Source organism: Scomber japonicus, chromosome 8 (assembly GCF_027409825.1).
Source record: "Scomber japonicus isolate fScoJap1 chromosome 8, fScoJap1.pri, whole genome shotgun sequence".
Lineage (NCBI taxonomy): Eukaryota > Metazoa > Chordata > Actinopteri > Scombriformes > Scombridae > Scomber > Scomber japonicus.
The window spans coordinates 22520125-22536447 of NC_070585.1; the positions used below are offsets into that span (position 1 = coordinate 22520125).

Here is a 16323-nt window from a genome sequence, read left to right on the forward strand (position 1 = left end):
ACCTGAAATTGACTCAGCTGAGACATAAGACCTTGGTGATGCTACATTCTGCAACTCGTGACCCATCATCAAATACTGTTGCCATGACAACGCGTTCAACGCCATGAAATACGATTACACTTTTCAGGGGCAAAGGATGCCTCCATGGTAACGAAACTCAACACACACGTCTGGAGTGGGGTCATTTAACATCCTATATACTTCAATGGGATGGCCGTGACTAAATGGCTCAATAGCGCCCCCTTGAATATTTCAAAATTGAACCTCAGACTTCCCGATTGACATAGAAGAATGAAATTCGGTAGGTTTATGTATCATCTCCAGACGCACAAAAACGCCATTTGGACCCATACCCTAAGTCCAACAGGAAGTCGGCCATCTTGGGAAAAATGCTCAATTTTGGTGAGTGTTTTGGTCATTTCCACGCCTCATATTTGAACGAACTACTCCTAGAGATTTCATCCCATCCTCTTCAAATTCACACAGAGTCAGCTTGAGACATTGGAGATGACAAGTTATCAAAAGCTTTTTTATGAGTTCTTCCTGTTGGGCGTGGCTGTGCAGACAATTTCGATGCTTCGCCATTAGGCAGGAAGTCCTTATAACTCCTACAGACATTGTCCCGTCTACACCAAATTGATCACGCATGTAGAGGGTCCCGCCCTGAACACATCTATGCATCAATACTGTGTCAAATACACAGCGCCACCTACTGGACACAGGAAGTCAGCCTCACATGACAAACATTATCCTATTTACATGAAATTTACAGGATGTGTTCTCCACATCACACACTGCAACATGACATGTAATTAGTGGGTGATCTCTAGCCCCACCTAGTGGACACATGCAATGTGACTTAGCCCCATCACACAGTGTTCATTACAAGCCCCGGTGCCAAGACGTCTACGTGCCCGCTGTGTCTGCCGTGTGACTGCAGCATGCACCGACATGCGCGTACAAGGCGGTGCATGGGGGCGCGAGGGCCCGTTCATCACTGCTTGCAGTTTTAATTTCTTATTGTTTCACAGTGGTTATGTTTTAAAGCACAAACAAACACATTCACACCTCCACATAACCCTGCAGGAAGGTGCAGAATTGGTGGATTTGGTGGTGTCACTAAAACATAGTATAATTAGGGCCCGAGCGCTGACCAGCGCGAAGCCCTATTGTAATTGCCCGGATTATTAGGGCCCGAGCGCTGACCAGCGCGAAGCCCTATTGTATCTGTCAAGATTATTAGGGCCCAAGCACTCAACAGTGCGAAGGCCCTATTGTAATCGTCAAAATTATTATTATTATTCATCTCCCACAACGAACGCGTTTTTACCCCCCTGAACGTGCTCGAAAAGTCACCAAAATGTGCAATCATGTTCGGCCCGGCGAAAAATTTCATATTTTCTAGTTTGCATAAATGGGCGTGGCAAAATGGCTCTGTAGCGCCCCCTAGAAAATTTAAAAAAGCGAGCCCCACCCCTGAGATTGTCCTAGACAAACGAAATTCAGTACACATATGTATCGTGTAAAGACGCACAAAAAAGTCTCTTGGACCCATACCCTCACTCCTACAGGAAATCAGCCATTTTGTATCAAATCTGCGTTTTTGCCGCGATTTCGGCGATTTCCACGCATCGCATTTGAGCGAACTCGTCCTAGGGATTTAATCCGACCGACTTCAAATTCACTCAGAAACATCTTGAGACATTGGAGATGAAAAGTTATCAAGAACTTTCTGATTAGGGATCCGGTTTGGCCGTGGCGGCACCAACAATTTCCTTCACCATTCGATCCTTCGCCATGAAATTTCAAACCCTCATAACTTCACTCCACATGGTCTGAGCTTTTCCAAATTTAATATACTTGTTCAGTGTCCTGGTCTGAACACATGTACAGTCTCATATTTAGTGACAGTCATAGCGCCACCTACTGGCAACAGGAAGTCACTTGCTTCATTCTTTCACTGATTACTCCCATAATCTTAAGTATTTATACCTGAAATTAACTCAGCTGAGACATAAGACCTTGGTGATGCTACATTCTGCAACTCATGACCCATCATCAAATACCGTTGCCATGACAACACATTCAACGCCATGAAAATACGATTACAGTTTTCAGGGGCAAAGGATGCCTCCACGGTAACAAAACTCAACACACACGTCTGGAGTGGGTTAATTTAACATCCTATATACTTCAATGGGATGGGCGTGGCTAAACGGCTCAATAGCGCCCCCTTGAATATTTCAAAATTGAACCTCAGCCTTCCCGATTGACATAGAAGAATGAAATTCGGTAGGTTTATGTATCATCTCCAGACGCACAAAAACCCCATTTGGACCCATACCCTAAGTCCAACAGGAAGTCGGCCATCTTGGGAAAAATGCTCAATTTTGGTGCATGTTTTGGTCATTTCCAGGCCTCATATTTGAACTAACTAGTCCTAGAGTTTTCATCCCATCCACTTCAAATTCACACAGCGTCATCTTGAGACATTGGAGATGAAAAGTTATCAAAAGCTTTTTCGCCCGTCATTCCTGGTTGCCGTGGTGACGCGGCGAATTTCGATGCCTCGCCATGAAATTTAAAACCCTCATAACTTGACTCCACATGGTCTGAGCTTTTCCAAATTCACCAAAGCAAGCCAGACTTGGCGAAAAATTTGATATTTTATGGTTTTTGTAAATGGGCGTGGCAAAATGGCTCTGTAGCGCCCCCTTGAGAAATGAAAAACATCGATCCCCTCGCCACAGATTGACATAGAGAAACGAAACTTGGTACACATGTTCATCATGTCAAGACGCACAAAAAAGTCTGCGGTGCCCATGACGTCACTCCAACAGGAAGTCGGCCATTTTGAATCAAAGTATTGATTTTACTGCCGATTGTGGCATCATATTTGAACATACTACTCCTACAGATTTCATCCCATCCACTTCAAATTCACACAGAGTCATCTTGAGACATTGGAGATGAAAAGCTATCAAAAGCTTTTTTGTCCGTCATTCCTGTTTGCCGTGGTGACGTGGCGATTTTCGATGTCTCGCCATGAAATTTCAAACCCTCATAACTTCACTCCACATGGTCTGAGCTTTTCCAAATTTAATATGCTTGTTCAGCGTCCCGGTCTGAACACATGTACAGTCTCATATTTAGTGACAGTCATAGCGCCCCCTACTGGCAACAGGAAGTCACTTGCTTCATTCTTTCACTAATTACTCCCATAATCTTAAGTATTTACACCTGAAATTGACTCAGCTGAGACCTAACGCCACTCATCAAAATCTTTTTGATGACTTCTTCCTGTTGGGCGTGGCTGTGCAAACAATTTCGATGCTTCGCCATGAAGCAGGAAGTCGTTATAACTCCTACAGACATTGTCTTGTCTACACCAAATTGATCACACATGTAGAGGGTCCCGCCCTGAACACATCTATGCATCAATACTGCTTCATATACACAGCGCCACCTACTGGACACAGGAAGTCAGCCTCATATGACAAACATTATCCGATTTACATGAAATTTACAGGATGTGTTCTCCACATCACACACTGCAACATGACATATAATTGGTGGGTGATCTCTAGCGCCACCTAGTGGACACATGCGATATCACTTAGCCCCATCACACAACGTTCAATACGAGCCCGGGTGCCAAGACGTCTACGTGCCCGCTGTGTCTGCCGTGTAACTGCAGCACGCACCGACATGCGCGTACGGGGCGGTGCGTGGGGGGGCTTGGGCCCGATCATCGCTGCTTGCAGCTTTAATTATTATTTTTCTTCTCCCACAACAACGGCCTTTTTGACCCCCTGAACGTGCTCGTAAAGTCACCAAAGTTTGCACGCAAGCCAGGCCCGGCGAAAATTTTGATATTTTATGGTCTGCACAAATGGGCGTGGCAAAATGGCTCTCTAGCGCCACCTGCAAAATCAAGAACATCGAGCCCCTCACGACAGATTGACATAGAGAAACGAAACTCGGTACACATGTTCATCATGTCAAGACGCACAAAAAAGTCTATGGGTTCCATGACGTCACTCCAACAGGAAGTCGGCCATTTTGAATCAAAATATTGATTTTAATGCAGATTGTGGCATCATATTTGAATGCACTACTCCTAGAGTTTTCATCCCATCCACTTCAAATTCACACAGAGTCATCTTGAGACATTGGAGATGAAAAGTTATCAAAAGCTTTTTCCCACGTCATTCCTGGTTGCCGTGGTGACGCGGCGAATTTCGATGCTTCGCCATGAAATTTCAAACCCTTATAACTTGACTCCACATGGTCTCAGCTTTTCCAAATTTCAGATGCTTGTTCAGTGTCTCGGTCTGAACACATGTACAGTCTCATATTTAGTGACAGTCATAGCGCCACCTACTGGCAACAGGAAGTCACTTGCTTCAGTCTGTCACTGATTACTCCCATAATCTTAAGTATTTATACCTGAAATTCACTCAGCTGAGACATAAGACCTTGGTGATGCTACATTCTGCAACTCATGACCCATCATCAAATACCGTTGCCATGACAACACATTCAACGCCATGAAAATACGATTACAGTTTTCAGGGGCAAAGGATGCCTCCACGGTAACGAAACTCAACACACACGTCTGGAGTGGGTTCATTAAACTTCCTATATACTTCAATGGGATGGGCGTGGCTAAACGGCTCAACAGCACCCCCTTGAATATTTCAAAATTGTACCTCAGCCTTCCCGATTGACATACAAGAATGAAACTCGGTAGGTTTATGTATCATCTCCAGACGCACAAAAACGCCATTTGGACCCATACCCTAACACCAACAGGAAGTCGGCCATCTTGGGAAAAATGCTATATTTTGCTGAGTTTTTTGGTCATTTCCAGGCCTCATATTTGATCGAACTAGTCCTAGGGATTTCATCCCATCCACTTCAAATTCACACAGAGTCATCTTGACACATTGGAGATAAAAAGTTATCAAAAGCTTTTTTATGACTTATTCCTGTTGGGCGTGGCTGTGCAAACAATTTCGATGCTTCGCCATGAAGCAGGAAGTCCTTATAACTCCTACAGACATTGTCCCGTCTACACCAAATTGATCACACATGTACAGGGTCCCGCCCTGAACACATCTATGCATCAATACTGCTTCATATACACAGCGCCACCTACTGGACACAGGAAGTCAGCCTCATATCACAAACATTATCCGATTTACATGAAATTTACAGGATGTGTTCTCCACATCATACACTGCAACATGACATGTTATTGGTGGGTGATCTCTAGCGCCACCTAGTGGAGACATGCAATGTGACTTAGCCCCATCACACAGTGTTCATTACGAGCCCGGGTGCCAAGACGTCTACGTGCCCGCTGTGTCGGCCATGTGACTGCAGCATGCACCGACATTCGCGTACAAGGCGGTGCATGGGGGCGCGAGGGCCCGTTCATCACTGCTTGCAGTTTTAATTACTATTATTATTCTAACATAGCCACTAGTGGATACATTACCTCATTGCTATGCAATCTGCAAACAGCTATGTTTAAAAAAGAAAAATAGTATTAAATATAAGTAGTTCTATCTTTCACTGGCTTTCAAAACAGATGCACTCGCTAGCCAAGAGCTGAACAACACTAAGGTAGGAAATGCAGTCTTTGTTCTAGGAATGCACTACTGATTTTGTCCACAAGGGTGACTAAAATCAACACAAAATTATAGTTGCTTCTAGTAACTATACATTTTACAAGATTAATTCAAACCTCTACACATATTTCTGCTCATCGCTTTTTTTCTTCCTCCAGCTCCCAAGTATAGATGAAAATTCAGACAGTCATAGATTCCAGTGTACCAAAAGTGTACATTATGGGTATTAAAAATCGTTGTAATCAATTGATTTGGATATTTTTCATGTGTAATTTCAATCTCAGGGAGCACAAGGTTGAGCTACTCCATTCTGATCCACCACTCTAATATTCAGCCTAACCAATTGCTCTGCTATCTATAACATTAGGTTCAGCAGCACCCTCCCACTCTCCATCTCAGAAGAGTTATTCTGCCATGTTTTTTCTCTCTCCTCAGTAGAAAGCCATTCCCTAAAGCCTTTTATAAATCACTTCCCACTACTTAGCTGAAATGCACTTTCATATTTGAAATATGCTAGGTTTGTGAGTGCATGTGTGTATGGACTTCGAGACAAACAGTCTTTCAAATGCACTCCTTGAGAAATATGGGGGGGACACGCACACAGTCTCTCTCACACACACATACACACACATGCCTGGTATATTTCAAATCTGGTAAACAAAAGCCTGCACACAAGTGGGTGAAGAACTTCTCATAGAGGTCAAGGGAGAGGTGGAGCAAAACCTAATGTTTACGATGGAGAAAGGACATTGGACACACATCCATTTAAGAGTCTGTATTTTTTCATGAACTGTGTATTTTAGAGAGTGTCATCTTCCCTCTTAAGTTTTCCTTTTGAAGTTCCCGTGAAGTATTTAAACACCTTTTTACAGCCAGACAGACATTTTAAGTTGTCATAGCAGGAATAGCACAGGTGTAACTAATGACGCTAACGATGGCTCTGTTCCATTTTATGTGCATCATTAAGCCATGCCAGTAATACAACATTAACAACAACACCTAAATGGAATGCATTCATCAGTGATGTTATTGGCTGCACCTGTGTTTGGCAACTGAAAGTGCCTGCTGTTAGGAAGATCAATTAAACTGTTTTTTAGACTTACCAATTATTGCCTAAAGTCATACTTTTAAACAAGGTGCATATGCTAGTTGGCTTTGTACTGTGTTGTTGTAATGGGAAGGAAAGCCAAGTAGGAGACCTTAATCAGTGTGTGTGCGTGAATAAGTTCAAGGCCATGAACACCCAAACAGGTGTTTTCACTTATTCTGTATGATTAGACCTCTGCTAATGCGGGGCTCATGTCACATGGGATGGACAGTAGAAGCGGGCGGGAAAAAAATAGTTGTATGTAGGATTGCAACTCATTTTTATATTCATAATTGATAAAACTGACAGTTATTCTCTCAACTAATGGATTCATTTTGTTCTATATAACATCATGAAATAGTTGAAATGCCCAATGGCAATTTTCTAGAGCAGATATCAGATATCTTGTTCAAAGTCCAAAACCCAAAATATTGCATTTACTAGACCATTAAGACAGGGAAAGGCATACAATTAACAAGGTGATGTTTAGATTTTCTTACTTGAAAAATGACTAAAACAATTAGTTGATTATCAAAATAGTTACTCGTGATTTTTTTGGTAATCGACTAACTGATTAATTGACTCATCTCATCGTTGGTTGTGTGAGGGTTAAAAAATACTGTGCATTGAAAGTACAGAACAATATCCATCACATCCTATAAAATTAAGGTTTAATTACCTTGAACGATGAACTATGGCTCATATAAAGAAACTGTGTTTTTATTAGACGCTACTGTATAATTTTTGCGCCGAAGTGTATCATAGTGGAGACTTTCCCAGTTGTGTTTCCAACTTGGTGATGGTGACATGAATGCTGTTCACAAGCGGTAATTATAGTAAGTCTGATACTACATGAACATGACCTCAGGTTGAAGGTGGAGGACCTTTGCCAGAGTTTCGTAAGGTCACTGAACCTCCTGTACTAATAAGAAGGATAGAGATGCAATTTGTCCCACTAACAGGAGAATAAGGGAGGGGATGTCAGTCAAGCACGGTGTGTGCACACCCTCACAAGCCTGAAAAGAGCTCTAATCAGGAAAAAAAATAATCAAACTCTCCTCCGTTGGTGTGCAGGGGCTTTAAGCCTCAAGTGGTGTAATACATCAAGTATCAGCAGCAGAGTGTGATGTGGAGAGGAAAGGGAGGAGACAGAGATTGAGAGGGAGGAGAGTCGGGTGAAGAGGACAGCTGTGCCTCCCCTTGTTGATCACCTGGAAAAACAGCTGGTGCTTCCCTACCTTTTTCCCTCTTCCGTCCTCTCTTCTTGCGTATTCCCCTCCCAACCTCACCCGTGCAAATTAACCAGCATCTCTTTAATGTCTCATTAAATCTGAGTCCCGTCACTGTAACCCAGAGGTCCATTAGAACACACACACACACACACACACACACACACACACACACACACACACTTGCTTTTTGCAGAGATGAGCTCTTTTACACAGAGGGCAAATTTCAGAAATGTTCTCTTGTTTTATGATCTCACTACTCCAGATAAATGTTACATATATTCCTCATAGGACTATATTTTCCAGCTTTGCATTATTACTTCAGCTAACTTTACTTGTTGAACCACAAGAGGAATATTTAAGTGGGAAGACATCTACATGAGTTCTCCCTTTTTGCCCAACCCTTTTAAAACAACGTATGAAGACAAAGAAGCTCAAGGTTGGGCAAATATGCGTAAAATTCACCTTTGTATTACATTTACTTCCCCAAAAAAGGCACCTGCACTCCTCTTTTTTCTTTTGATTTTTCATGCTTTATTTAGAGACTCTGATGACAGAGCTCCAGGCACACACACACTTTCACATGTTGTCACACACTCAGTTAGCTGTCGTGCAGAGCTTGCTACCAGGGCACCTTGGGCCTTTGAAGTAATCCACGTGGATTAGCTATTGATTCTCCATCATGACTGAACATTATCTTTGTCTCCTTTTTGTTTCACCTCTAAACAACAAGGGGGAATTCACTGTCACACTTTGTCCTTTTCCATTTGATCTCTGTGTATTTGTGCACACATGCAATCAGTCATATGTTTCCTACATGTACATTTAAGTGGGTTTTTACGAGTCCATTTCAGGCTCATTCATTAGAAGTGACTGTGTGCCGGAGTGCTTTCGTTATCCACATTAGACTTCGCCTCTGTTTCATCCATTGTGAGCCCGGAATGTATTTCTTCACAGCAGAGTTTTTTCCCTGCCTCCAGCCAAGTGGATTTATCCAGACAGACAGCTGGATAAACAGACCACTGTGGGCAGAGCCATCAAAACTCTGCAGCCTCACAAAGCCTGGTGTACATCTCCAATGATGACACTTATATCTGTTGAAGGGTTAGGCAGTGGCTTCATTTGTCAGGAAGGTTCTAGCACATGTTTATATTAGTGATTTTTTTGTGAGAGAGGGAGAGTATTGTGGCTTGTATTTAAGCCACATGTGTTTAAATGATAAATGGTGTTGAAGGTAAAGAGAATTTTTGTGGTCTAAAGTATGTTTTAATGTTTTTTGACGGCACCTGGAGTTTGATCAACATCTTCTTGTATCCATGATGTATATTATACGTTTGTACTTGTATTTGTGTCTCCATATTGTCATTTTGCCATTGCTTCTTCTCTCTCCTCGCATCTATGACATCCTTTGCATATCTGTTTGTCCCAGAAGAGGCATCTTTCCCCTCTTGTTTTTTCCTCCTGCTATGTTATGTTATGTAAGAATAGAGGATGTCATAAAACGTCCTGTGAGGGTAATTTGTGATTTCCGGCTGTACAATACTTGACTCATGTAGCCCGATGTCAGCAATAGGCCAAGGACAGAGGGAATTCAAGTAAAATCCCCCATTTTCTTGAGCAGCAGGGGATCTGTTGAAGCCATATTTGGGGAAAAAATTGACATGAAGTTGTGGCACTCATCAAAATTTTTATTTAAGGAGGTCAATGGAGAGGGTGGCGCATAAAATGAATAGCATCTAAAGAAGAAAGAATGCGTAAGGCACACAGTCACATCAATCAGCAGATGAACTTCAGGACAGCTAAAGTTTAGGGAAACTGACCCACATGTGAGAGAAAATGCAGGATCCAGCATATCTCTGGAGAAATAAACAGTGAAGTGTATTGATTGTATGGTTTTTAGTCTTAATAGCTGCAGTCTGCTCGCCAGAGATCCAGTTTTTCATTGTTATGATCATAGAGGGCATTATCACTCATCATTTTAGTGAACTGATGTTACTCTGTAGACTGTGTGCAGAGTCAACACACTGATATGCTTTATCCTACTCAGGAATATGGAGTAGCAGTTTGTTTAAGCTTGTCAAAAACCAAAGATATAAATAGTATGATGAACCTCTTATAGTTCCTATCATCCGTACCGCAAGATCTGCTTACTTGTGCAGACAAGAATTCAAACAGACCAGAGACAGAGTTCCTGTGGTTATGGAAAAATGTACAGAATTTTACATTCATGGGTTTTTCCTCTGGTCAGAGAAGGTTATGGTGAATGATCCTGGTTTTAGAAATGCCCAGTTTGCAATAGCATCACAGATTACCTGAATTCTTGGTGCTAGGTATATCACGAGGACATACACATGGCTTCTCAATCACACAAAGTGAGCCCTGTCTGATAAACAGCACATAGGCAAGTCATGACATATTCACAATAACAACACTTTATTCTTGTATAGTGTGAACCATGAGAATGCAACAAAAATGGCAACAGTAACAGCAGGAACCAACATCTGGTTTTAACACTATATCCTTTTCCAGGAGCATTCACCATGTATTTCCCCAACTTTCATCAGTGTTCTGTCTAGCATATCCACGCTGTGAGTGGAACCAGATGGAAAGCTATAGAGTTCCTCTTCTATACTTCTCTCAAAATACAGACCTCCCAAGAAGGTTTTTATGATCCAAGACACTTGACATTGACAATGTTCAAGTATACATACCAGCTCCTCAGTACAGTTGGCTTTTATCTGCAGTTCCCAACATTTATGATTTGTGATCCCTTTTAATGAAGCACTATCTTGTTAATGTTAAAAAATGTGTCACTTTTTTTAGGGAAGTGCTCTAAAAATGAAGTTATTCGTCCTTGTTTATCACAGGTTATGGACGATGACTGTAATTTTGCCTTCTCTATTCAAAGGATTTTGGGAGGTCTAAAGTTGTGAAAGTATCCAGTGTTCCTCAGAAAAAAGTAACATTTAGAGTACAAGTTTGAAAAAAATATACACAAACTTGTGTAACAGACATACACTATCTTCTTTTCATCATTGACCCCTCAGATCTGACCGTGGATCCTGGCAGTCCTTGAACTACATAATATTAAGAGCCTTGAACACAGATCCGCCTTTCAGTTGCAGTGATGCTTGTTTGCTTTTTTTTTTCCTGTTACCTGACTCTCTTTTTAATTTTCGCCTGACCTTGAAAGTTAAGTTTATTTTACCCAGCCAATAACTGCACAGCAGCCCAGTCCCTGCACAGCTTTTCAGAGGTGTGTAATGGCCTTCTCTATTTTCACAGGAATGATTGGATTGATTAGTGAGTTTGCTTTTTTCTCATATTTTGAACCTGCCTTGCCTTGAGTCAAAGCTGCATATTAGACAAAAACATGTTGGGGAATAACAAAAGAAGCTTACTAGCCACACACACGTACATACATACCACACATTCTCCAGGAAAGCGTGTTCCTTTTCACGCACTTGTATTTGAAGGTTTATCAGTAATAATTGAGATGCACATACTAATGCACCAACAACACACTTACATTCATACACCCTGGAAAATAAATAAAGAGGCTCCAGGGACAGACGAGTGTTCCCTGAATAAACAATCACTCCTTTGTCCGTTGCGTCCCACTCATCCTCATTCCCTCTCCACAGGTGCCACAAAGCCCTTCACTACTGTGCACACATATACAAATACACACACACAAAACCACAGTGGAATATATTGAAAACTTGGTGTCATGCCTCATAACAAATCATTTAAACAGTGCCCCTCAATTGAATGTCATCCCTCCCCCGCCTCACCTCAGTCCCCCAAACTATAAATCAGAATCTTCCTTCGCCATAGGTTCTTTGAAATCCTTGGCCTGAATGCTGTGTCCCTTTCTGTTGACTGTTGGAGCTGCACTGGTAAGATGCCAGAGGTTTTTGGCTGCATGTAGGCGGACAGAGCAGAGAGGTGAAGACTCCCTTACTTGGGATATACAGTGTGTTTGGCAAAAAAGTAGAGCAGTTCTTATTGGGCTACTGAAATGCGACTTTCTGACAGTTATTCCTACCCATGGCAGATGTATTAGATTATAGGCTAGATATTGTTAAAAGCTAGATTTGTTATGGATATTTGAGTATGGAGGTGTCAGCTAAAGAAGACAGATTTTTGAAAGGCACCATAAGGTGAATTAGATTCTTATTTAGATGTAATGCAATAGGGAGATGGAATAACTTTTCCTGTCCTGCAGGTTGCAAGCTGGAGAAATGTTCCTGTAAGGGAAAATGAAGTCGGAGATGTTCATATGGAAATGAAAGGAGGGTTGACTCTTGGCAGAGATTGAGAGAGGCAGATTTCAGCCACTGGTAGGGTTCCAGGTGGCATGGCTCGCTCGCCTCATTAGAGAATATTATCCAGCATGCCTCACAGCAACGGCCTATGTCCCTCCTCCCACCACCCCAACCCTCCACCCATCCACCGCTGACTGCTAGAAGGGACGTTTACCCTGAAAATCAGAGAGGAGAAAGACGGGGAGGGTAGAGGAGGATGACATTAATAGCTAGAAGCTTGAAACAATCAAATGTCAGTATTTTTAAAACTTTTCCACACCTTCTCATCGATGGGCAGCTCAAAATGTAATTACTCTGAAAAAAGCCTCTGGAAATACCCTCTGGAGATAGATTGTTTAACATCTATCTAAAGAACATGATGGAGAGGAATGAGATGTAGAACAAAGTGTGTTTGTGTGTGTGTGTGTTAACATTAGAGGCCAGTGTTATATGTGTGTATGCATGCTCACTCCTGCATGTTATTGTACAAGGAAGGGGTGTTAACAGGGAGATGTTTGTGAATTTCAGTTTTCCAACATGAGAGAGAATAGAGACTGAAGCTCATACACAGCACGGCAAAAAGGATCAGACAGATGTGTGGCCATATGTGGGTGGACCCAGCCCTAGGTTTCTTTTTGTTGTTCGTGTTCAAGAATACCCTCGTGCTCTCTAAATCTCTCTGTGGAGTTCCTACTGACTCAAAGAGGCTAACTCTCCCTTTTTCTTATTGAGTATGCAGCCTATTTGCTGGTAGTACATTCTGTATCTCAGTCGAACCATGTAATATGTATTAGTTATTACAAAAAGACTGTAAAAATAGATGTATTGCTATGTATACATTGATATTAAAAACTAAATCTCAAAAAATAATCATTTGCATCAAAGATGCAAAAGAACAGTTTTCCTGAACTTTGCTCTATGTGAAAAGTTCCTTGAGATAACTTTTTCTTGTGATTTAGTGCTATATAAATGAAGATTGATAAAGATTGAAACATTTGAAAACGTATCAAAATTGAATCCTTTGTTCTAAAGTCACTCGTCATACCGAGATCCTTTTCTGAAGTTGAATCCCTCATTCTCTAATCTGTCTCAGGTTTATACCTTAATGATCTTTCATCTAGTTCATTATAAGTATTTGGTGTCCAATCATGTTCTAGTTATTCAGAATGTGTTTTAAACATATATTATGTCCATATATATATAATACCTCTCCACACATCACACTGTGATTTTTTTTTTTTTTTTTTTTTTTAACAACCTGATTCTGACTGTGTTGAAGGCATAGTCATTTAGCTCGTTTCATCATTATTGACAGTTGAATCACTGCACTTTACGTTAGCTCCATTATTCTACACATTGCAATTCAGGATAACAGCTTTTCATGCTATAGACTCTTTCAGTTTTGCCTCAGTTTAAACTAACTATAAAACTAACTGTAATGGAAACAGAGAACAGAGCCACAGCAGCAGCTACACAGGAGAGACACTCCATGCTGTGCTATGATTTAATCTATGATGAGGATTCACACTTTTTATTTCTTTGACTGTGTAAATTCCATGTTTTCAGATTGCATAAATTGAACACTTGTCACATAAGCAGATATAAGAGTTTAGAGTAGGCGCAGGACTGTACTGAGGAGCAGATTTAATGATTTGGAAACCCCAGGGGAAACTCTGGCATACGGCCTCCATCTTACCTTATATTCAACCGTTCTTTCTCCTTCAGAATGATGAATACATTATTATTAATCATTAATCTTTAGGACAGTTTTCTTACACACATAGAGACTCAAAGGCCAAGCCAGCAATATGCTGCTATTTGTTGTGAATTGGATCGCAGCCCAGCACCCCCGCCAAGCTACAGAGTTCCCTGACGCAATGCAAGCGACAACCAGGCGAGAGCCAGTCGTGTTTGTTTTGAACAACATTACACTAAAGAACAAAATGGAGGGTTAGGACTCCTAAACTCAAAACAACAAGCAAAGTGCAGGATTAAATAAGGTTACTACTTTAGCATTCTCCTTTTAGTGTACATTTCACACTAGCTGGAAAAACAACCAAACACACCACGATAATACTTTTTCAAATCTGACCTCTGCTCTGATAACTACTGAAGTAATGAATACATTAAAGTCTTGAAAATAACAGTAATTCCCTTAGATCACTGTATTAATATACACATAGCAGTAGTCCGTGTGTGTGCAGGTTCATCTGTGTCTCAGCATGTGTTGTAATGGGTAGCACCAAAGAGGGAGGAAATAATAGTATGTTGAAAATGGACATGAGAGAACTCTAATATAGCCGGAAATCCTGAAGAAGTAAATAATCTCTTTTATTACATGCAGCTTTGCTACATGCTCGTTTTAGGTCTCTGGCTCTTAATGGACACGGATAAATACACAAGCACACACACACCAGAGGGAACATAAGCAGCACTGCAGTGGAACTGCACCAGCCATGCCCCTATGCAACCAGGTTGTTTTGTCCATGTGAGCTGAAATCTAGTTTCTTTGCATTGACATACAACTTGTGAGCTCTTATGGATGATTCTTTCTCTTTCTTTTTCTTTATGATTTGGTCTTTGTTTCCTCAGTCCTGATTATGAAAAGTGTTTGGTATTCAGGTGGCCATTGCACCACCCTCCCATATTCCATCCACCTTTTCTTATCATTCCTCCTGCTATCTGTCTTTTTTCCTTTCACTTTACCACGCTGAAGAAGTCATCAATTGCCTGGCAACTGGGATCCTTCTTATCACTCTCACTATGACACCTGTTTAGAGACTGATGGTGAGATCATCAATAGACTAAGTGAGCCTTAGTGGTTTCCATCTATTTTCCTTTAATTTACTCCACCTAGCTTTTTTTTTTTAGTTTTGTTTTCTCTATCTGGCCTCTATTTCCCTTTCCTCAGTTTTGTCCTTCAGCTGATCTTATCAGTCTAACATATTTATTACACCCTCTCTGGCTCCGGGGACCTATCCTTCTGTAATGTGCATATTTCTTTATTCTCCTTCACTGAGTGTCATTTAATTCATCCATTATTTCTTGTGCAGCAGATTTAGAGGAAATCACTTATGAGGAAATATAGTATCTATTTCCAGTTAATGTGTGCACTGTAGAAGGGTAATATTAGTTTGCCTTTGTCGAATTTATTGCTATTGAAGATCAAAATAGTCAGATGTCAAATGGAATCCACACAATATCAATATAATGCTCTTATTCTCTGAAATATCACATTGAACTGAAAATACTCGCAAAGATTCAAATTGAAATAAAATAAAAACTTGAATATTTGAACTTTACATTGAAGACCATGCCAATTCATGAAAAGCTAAAATAGTGTTTAGTTCAAAAGTTGATTTAGTGTTTGTCATGTTCATTACCAACATTTAATTTTTTTTTCATCAATGTAAATCTTGGTTTCACCTGGTGTTTGCTGCCTGTGTGCCCTCCCATCGATATCACACCTGCATATTTAATTATGTTCACATTTTTATTTAAAGGTATACTTTTCAGGATAAACACACAGCATTCAAAGTTGGCCTCTCTTCCTCAACTCAACATCAAAAAAAAAAGAGAGATAGAAAGAGAGCAGTGGTGGTCAAGCCAGTTCAATAATGAATAAAGAGGGCGAGAAGAAAGCCGTGAATCAGATAAATAAAACGTTATTTTATGATTGTTTCACCGCGGTTATGTTCTAAAGCAGAAGTAAACACGCCCACACTTCCATACAACCCTGCGGGTAGTTGCTGCATTGCCGGATTTTGTGTGAATGCAGAGCTTCATCCCGTCCGCTGTAGCCTCTCTGTTCTGTGCGTGTGAATAGCTCAACCCTCAGTCAAGCATACACACAGACCTGTAGCTCGTTATGACACAGAGACAGAGAGCAGAGCAGAGGAGAGACACAGAGACAGCCATGAGTCCCTACCTCACGCCCAGTACTGTTATTGATTGGGAGCTACACACCCACTGCCCAGAGGTTCATGCCCTGAAATGTCCCAAACAACAAAATAATAAGAAAATAGGGGGTAGTCTCTGCAGATAATTACATCACCACAAACTTC

The 16323-nt window shown here is 41.1% G+C and overlaps 1 protein-coding gene across 1 annotated transcript in view; it reads left to right on the forward strand.

Moving 5' to 3' along the window:
• Nucleotides 1-16323, forward strand: part of enox2 (ecto-NOX disulfide-thiol exchanger 2) — a 189916-nt gene that overhangs the window by 132011 nt on the left and 41582 nt on the right. The gene's annotated exons all lie outside the window — the stretch shown is intronic.